At 40.2% G+C, this 6,319-nt stretch overlaps 1 long non-coding RNA gene across 1 annotated transcript; it reads right to left on the bottom strand.

Moving 5' to 3' along the window:
* Positions 1-2,880: 2,880 nt before the first annotated feature.
* On the bottom strand, positions 2,881-4,429 carry LOC146443341 (uncharacterized). Its single transcript, XR_014856018.1, has 3 exons — positions 4,307-4,429; positions 3,399-3,529; positions 2,881-3,103 (listed from the first exon to the last, which is right to left on the bottom strand). It is a non-coding gene; the product is annotated as an uncharacterized LOC146443341 (long non-coding RNA).
* Positions 4,430-6,319: the final 1,890 nt, after the last annotated feature.

A 6,319-nucleotide genomic window follows, 5' to 3' on the forward strand; every position in this document is an offset into this window, starting at 1 on the left:
AATTCACTTAACGACATGAAGCAATATATTGCTTGCCATTGGTAGCAAAATCTCTGTAAAATCTGTAGCATTTATTTATCTCCAAACCCCTTCAATTAAAACTAACAAAACTGGCAATTTGAAAGACTATTTTTTCTCCATAACATTGATAATGTTTAAACACATACACATAAATAACTTCAGTTAATTGTCAATTTTTTCATATACTCTTAAGATAGGTGAGCAGTCTTAGACTTAGAATGTCTTTTAGTTGAGGCAACCAGCTGTTGTCTGCCCAAACTTTGCCAATCTTGGTTGCAGACAAATATATGATAACCCTCAATACCCACTTTTCTTTTGAATCCCTCTTCCATGTGTTAAGGCATAGCTTCTGCTTTCCCCTTAAAAACTATTTAATATATCACAGATCTTCTTGGGAATCCTGAAATTGTATATGGCAAGATTTAGGTAACAGAGTGTATGACAACAAAGTAGTAGGTTCTGTGTCATTCAGCGTTTCTGTTTCCTGGACATATGGTTAGTATGAAATATTCAGCAGCTACTTGTCCATTAAAAAGGCAGATCCACTGCCATGGGTTCATGGAAGTTTTACAAGTGTCCTGCTCTCCACCATATGTGTGGAAGCTGACAACTAAATGCTCCTTGCCATCCCCAAAAAACCTGCCCATGTAGGTTGGGATGGCCTGCTCAAGTGAGGAAGGGTTTATTTCAGTGCGAGTATTCAGAAGCAGGAATTCCTCTTACCCACCTTAGATGTGCTCTGTCCGAATGTTACATGCAGCAGATTGATACAACCAATATGCCATAAAGATTTCAAAGAATACTTTGCCAATAGTTAAATAATTGTCTCTTCCTAGAAAGCATCTTTACACCATATAGGCCTCAGGTAACAATGCTACAGAAGTTTATTGTGCACTAAAGGAACTAGAATTATTGTGAATCAAAGTATTTCACACTTGTATTTTATTTTCCATGTTTAGATTTTTAAATTTTCTGAACCATGTTTAATTGGCAGGAAAGCTATCTTATAACTTTGACCAGACAATGTGCCTAGCAACTATAGTTTAACATGGCCATTCTTCCTGAGATTCACCTCTACATCCATGATTGCTCCGTTCAAACCCTCATGATGGCCAAACATGTATGTCAGTACCAGAGCATTTGCAGCTGCTTCACAGCTCTTTTTAGTGCTCTCTGCAGTGATCTCCTGCTTGTCTCTTTCTTTCTCACCAGCAAAACTCAAGTCAAAAAGTGACCTGATGATCATGGCAGTTTTCACCAGGACCAGTGTACCATTTGAGGATTGAGTCAATCCCTGGTTTTTGGCCTCTGGTATTCTGTGGCTCTAACATAAGTCCCCTAAGGGAATTTGCTTTCAGCTTTCTAGCTGAGGTTTATTTACCAAGAAATTCAGAAAGCTGATGATAGGGAAAAAAATACTTATTCATTGGCATAGGTTTAAAAAGGAAAAAAGAATTTGTCTATGCATTCCCCAATTTCCACACACAGAGCTTTCAGTTTCATGGCAATCTTAGTCCATTTCATGCTCGAGATGCGTCAAACTGAGAGCCAAGGGAAAAGGAAGGATTGCTTAGTGAACAGACATTAGCAATATTATTATATACCTAAAATAAAATCATCCTCATTTTTTAGAGATCAAAGTAAACCCAGGATATATAGTTTTCATGTTTTTTCCTCACATTTACTCAAAGCAGCCAGGTGGATTTGAGGGTCGGTGAAATGACAGAGGAGAACCTGTTCAAACCTAATTCATTCATTTTCTGGTAATGCTGGTAGGAAGAAACCTTGGAGATCACTCCTGTGCCGCAGAGGAGGTGGAGCTCAGCTGCTCATGCTTGTTAACTACTGAAATGAAGCAAATAATTTCCATGAGGAATCTCTTGGGAAAATGTTGCCTGTTGGGTCTGTTTGTGAAGTGTCTGAGCAGACCATTCAATTTGTGGATTTCTCCATTCCTTTTGAATATTTGGTTACTTCCTAATTTAGTTAATCCTGGTGTGGAACCATTCACAAACACTTTACAGCATATTCTTGAAATAAGCACCATGCATTGTTTTGGTTTTCTGCATAGGTGACATGGTACTCTTCACTTTTTTTCAACTACAACTCAGAAAATTGTAAGAGTTACATCTCACAATGCAATTTTGAACTGACTTTTTAGACTAGTGCAGCAGCTCACCTTCAAAGCCTGCACTTCATGAATACTTAGTAAAAGCTGTGTACTTGAATATTCCTGGAAAGGAAATAAAAGATTGGTAAGAGTGAAATCAAACTAAAATTTAGTTTGTAACTATAATATGAATATTTATAGATATTTTTTCCCAGTATTTGGGAAAGAATTTACTTTCTTTTCTTCTTTTTTTCCAAAATACACTTTTCTGACTAGGAAGGTTAAACAAGTGCTTGACCTGTACAGTATCAAAAAAACTGAAATGCCCACATGGACATTGGATGTGATTGAAAGAAGAGGTGATTGTTCTGTCCAGAAGCACTTTCTGTAATTCACTGGATGTTCCCTGATGGAGCTATTCACACTGCTCAGAACAGTTCCTATAACACAGTATCATACAGTACTATGTGTCTATAACATTTTCATCACTTGCCTTGTGGTTGATGCTCAGGCCACAGTCTTATGAACACCTACATGCTCATTCACCTGGACAGAGCAGGATCTCTTATCACTTCCTTTGTTGTGCTGAGCAAAGCTTTAACACTCCAAGGGTACAGAAGCTACCTTAAAATAAAGAGCATATATAAATCACTGTATTATGCACAATAGTAGGGCTCTTCTGGTCTCTTTCTTTAAAATTTTGTTACCAATTCTATTTCCAGCATGTTCCATCCAGTTTCAGACCACTGTTGTGCTGGGCTTTTTTTTAGAACTCATTTGAATATTGCTTGTATCCCCTGCACTCTCACTTTATTTTTGTTGAGCAAAACCAGCTCTTCTTCTTTAGTTAACAATTCACTTTGCTTTACTTCCTTTCATCTTCTTACAGGCTAATCTTGTCACTCTGTGCTGCTCTCTCTGCCCTTGTAATGCCATCTGTGTCTTGTCTCCATGGCCTCTCCACAAATCTTCCTTTATAATATAATTCATAAATAATACTTAGCATTTACATATCCTTTTACAAATATTAATTAATTAGTGCTCATGTACTTGTAGAGAGAAAGCACATTGTCCTCACTTGACAGATGGGGAAACAACAGCTGAGAGCATGCTGTCTGCTCTCTGCTTTCATGGTGCCGAACACAATGGGGTCTCTTGCAATATTTGGCTTATAGACATTACTGTAACAAATATTAACAGCAGCAATAAGTAATTTAATCAGAACAGAAATTGAATTGGAATGCAACAGAGGTGTTCCTGTGCTTACATTTGATTCTAATTCCAACAGGGCACCTAATCCAGAGCACTGCTCTCCTAATACTATTATGAAGGTACTTCAGTGTTCTCCATCATTAAAACAGCTGGACACCTCGAGATGTTTCAAAGGAGAAAACTGCCCTACAGTGCAGAGAAAGAAAACATGACAGAATTTTAATTTTTGAGGAAAAAACCCACACTCTCTCTTCTCCCTGGGAGATAAAAACAAACAAAACCAAACCATCAAAATACCTAAAACCTGGCTTTGATAAGCTTTTTGTCTTAAATATTGTTTTTCAGTTTCTAGGGTCTAATATAATAGGAAGGGCTGGGAATTTTATTTTTAGAAGGATTATTATGGTTAGCCTTATTACATTTAGTGGCCAGAATCAGGGAGCTGCTTTATCAGGTTTTCCTGTACCCCAAAGGCCCATTGTATTTGCAAGAGTACATGTCTAAATATTGGACATTACTGAATCTATTTGACTAAGTTACTACCAGTAGCACAGCAGCTGCTGTACCGTTTTCTAACCTAACATGTGTTTGCCACCCATATTATCAGATTTACACAGAGGTTGTTGTTGCCAAAAGCAGAAGAGAGGTAAATTCCAACACTGTGACCCTTTGCAATCAAGAAACCTGCATTTATTCCAGTGCCTCTCTATGGAATGCAAGGGAATGGCTCCCAACGAACCCAGAAACTCATCCACAAAAACGAGTATGGATTCAGTCTTGCAGATAATCAGCTATCGCTGTGAAAAGGCAGTGAGCCACTGCGCTAAAGAGATATTTGTGGATAGAATATTTTGGAAAAAAATCAAGATAAGAAAAAAAAAAAACAACTAACCAAAAAAAAAGAAAAGAGAATTCACGTCTTGATATATTCAAATATGTGTATGCCGACAAACCTACACATACCCCTCCTGTATTCTTCCCATTAACTCTGCTGGGAATTTTCCTGGAAGTGAGCTATGTCAAAGCCAAGCATCCAGAGCAAGCACTGCTGCCCTGGACAGCGGTGACTAACATAATTCTCCTTCCTTGCAGCTCCTAACACGATGTCCCCAGCCGGTGTCCCTGACCACATGAGCAGAGCTTTAGGCAAAGGTGCAGCAAAGCAAAGCAGAGCAAAGAGCAAAGGCAGAGTAGCAGAGAGAATATGGCAGTTTTGGGGAATATTTTGAACAAACGACGGGCACTAATTTTAACTACAGACCCAGGAGAAACCCAGGGGCGAGGGGCCGGATTCGCTCTCGCTCCGGCAGCATTCCCATTCCCGGCGCAGCTCCAGCTCGCGGGGCGCACAGCGCCCGGGCAGGGCGGCCGTTGCCAAAGGCCAGGCGCCATCTCGTGGCTGCCGGGCGAACTGCGGCCGCGGGCTCCGGACGCGACTGTCCCGATGCTTCTGCCGCTTGTGTAGCTGAACATTCAGGGAAACTGCCTTTCCAAAGGCCCGGAAGTTCGCTTTAGTCCTCCTTTCTAGCAGGAGTCCCCGCTTCCTGGCGTTGCTTCTGCTCTGCTGGCTGTGGGACGGAGCGCAAGGCTCTCACTCGGCTGCGGCTCCCTGCTCAAGGCAGTGCTGAGGGTCAGAGCCGCAGCGGTGACATGAGCAATGTTCCTGCACACACCGACCCTCGGACTGCCTAGGTGCCTACCGAAGACTAGAGGAACTGGCTTTCTCTCGTGGCATAAATATCAGTCTACAAAAGAAACTTGGGAGACACAGATCTTGTGCCGATGAGTGACATTTTCCTCTTTGCAAGATAGTATTTGCAATATCTGTGCAGTTTCCAGGTCAAAGCATGCTGTGCTTAGCTGGGCTGAAGAAACTTAGCAACAGTCTGTGCCTGTGAGTGTAGATGTGCTTGAAGAATTTATTAGCCAGTGGACTTTTTCATTATAAACAAATGGGAGTTTTGATACTGTATTTAAATAATCCTCGGTGGCAACCAGAATCTACGTACAATCTTACCTGCACTAACTGTATAGCTAATGGATCATTCAGTTCTTAAAGGCTAGGTTTGTCATTCATGTCTTTAGTCTTCTGATTGCATCTGTGCAATGTTGATGTGATGATCCATGGCACAATATTCAGCTGTTTCTCAGGCTGCTTAACAAGTATACCAGAAGGCTCTTCCAGGGATTTTGATACCTCAGCTAGCTTGAACATGCCAGTACCTTTCTAGATTGTTTATGGAAGCCTTAAGTTTACATTTCTTTCTAAGGTAATTCCTTTTAACATTCCCAAGTAGAGTTTTCTGGCCCCAAAGATATGGAGACTTTGCGTTGTTTAATGTCCTCCTGTGGCTAGCACAGGTCTTTCCCATGAGAACTTCTTCTGTGTTTTATAAACAAAGATAAAGTTTGGATGTTATTAAAAACAGTGTCTCAAGATTTGGACAGTTCAGGCCTGGCCAATAGGCCTGGGGGAAGGCTTCTGGCTGACCAATCTGGGTGACCTCTGAAAAGTCTATATAAGCTGAAATCAAAATAATAAAGCTCTTTTTCTTGTCACACTGAGAACCCGGGTCCTTTTCTCTGCTAGTGGCTCAACAGCGACATCCTCCCCAGTTAATGAGGGAATAAAATGCATGGTACATTAAAGGGATTAAAATATGAATTCAATAACCTCCTTCTTTCAAAACAGAGAATGATTTTTTAGCATTCCATTTTATTCCTCTTTGTTGGTCTTCGTAACTTAGACTTACTGTCTTCTTCTAGTACCTTTAGATTCCCTTATCAGTTAACATCCTGACTTCTGATTTATAATTTGTCCTTTTTCCATTGTATTATAATCTGCTTGACCAATTAGATTGGTAGGTATGCAACAGTTTTTTCAGCCTGTTTATGAACCATACAAAGTGCCACTTCCAATTCTTCTGTTAGTAAGAAAGACGAAATGCAGCCTTATAAAAATAAACAAAAATGCTA

Source organism: Lichenostomus cassidix, chromosome 1Aa, assembly GCF_008360975.1.
Source record: "Lichenostomus cassidix isolate B80296 chromosome 1Aa, HeHo_3.0, whole genome shotgun sequence".
NCBI classification, from domain to species: domain Eukaryota; kingdom Metazoa; phylum Chordata; class Aves; order Passeriformes; family Meliphagidae; genus Lichenostomus; species Lichenostomus cassidix.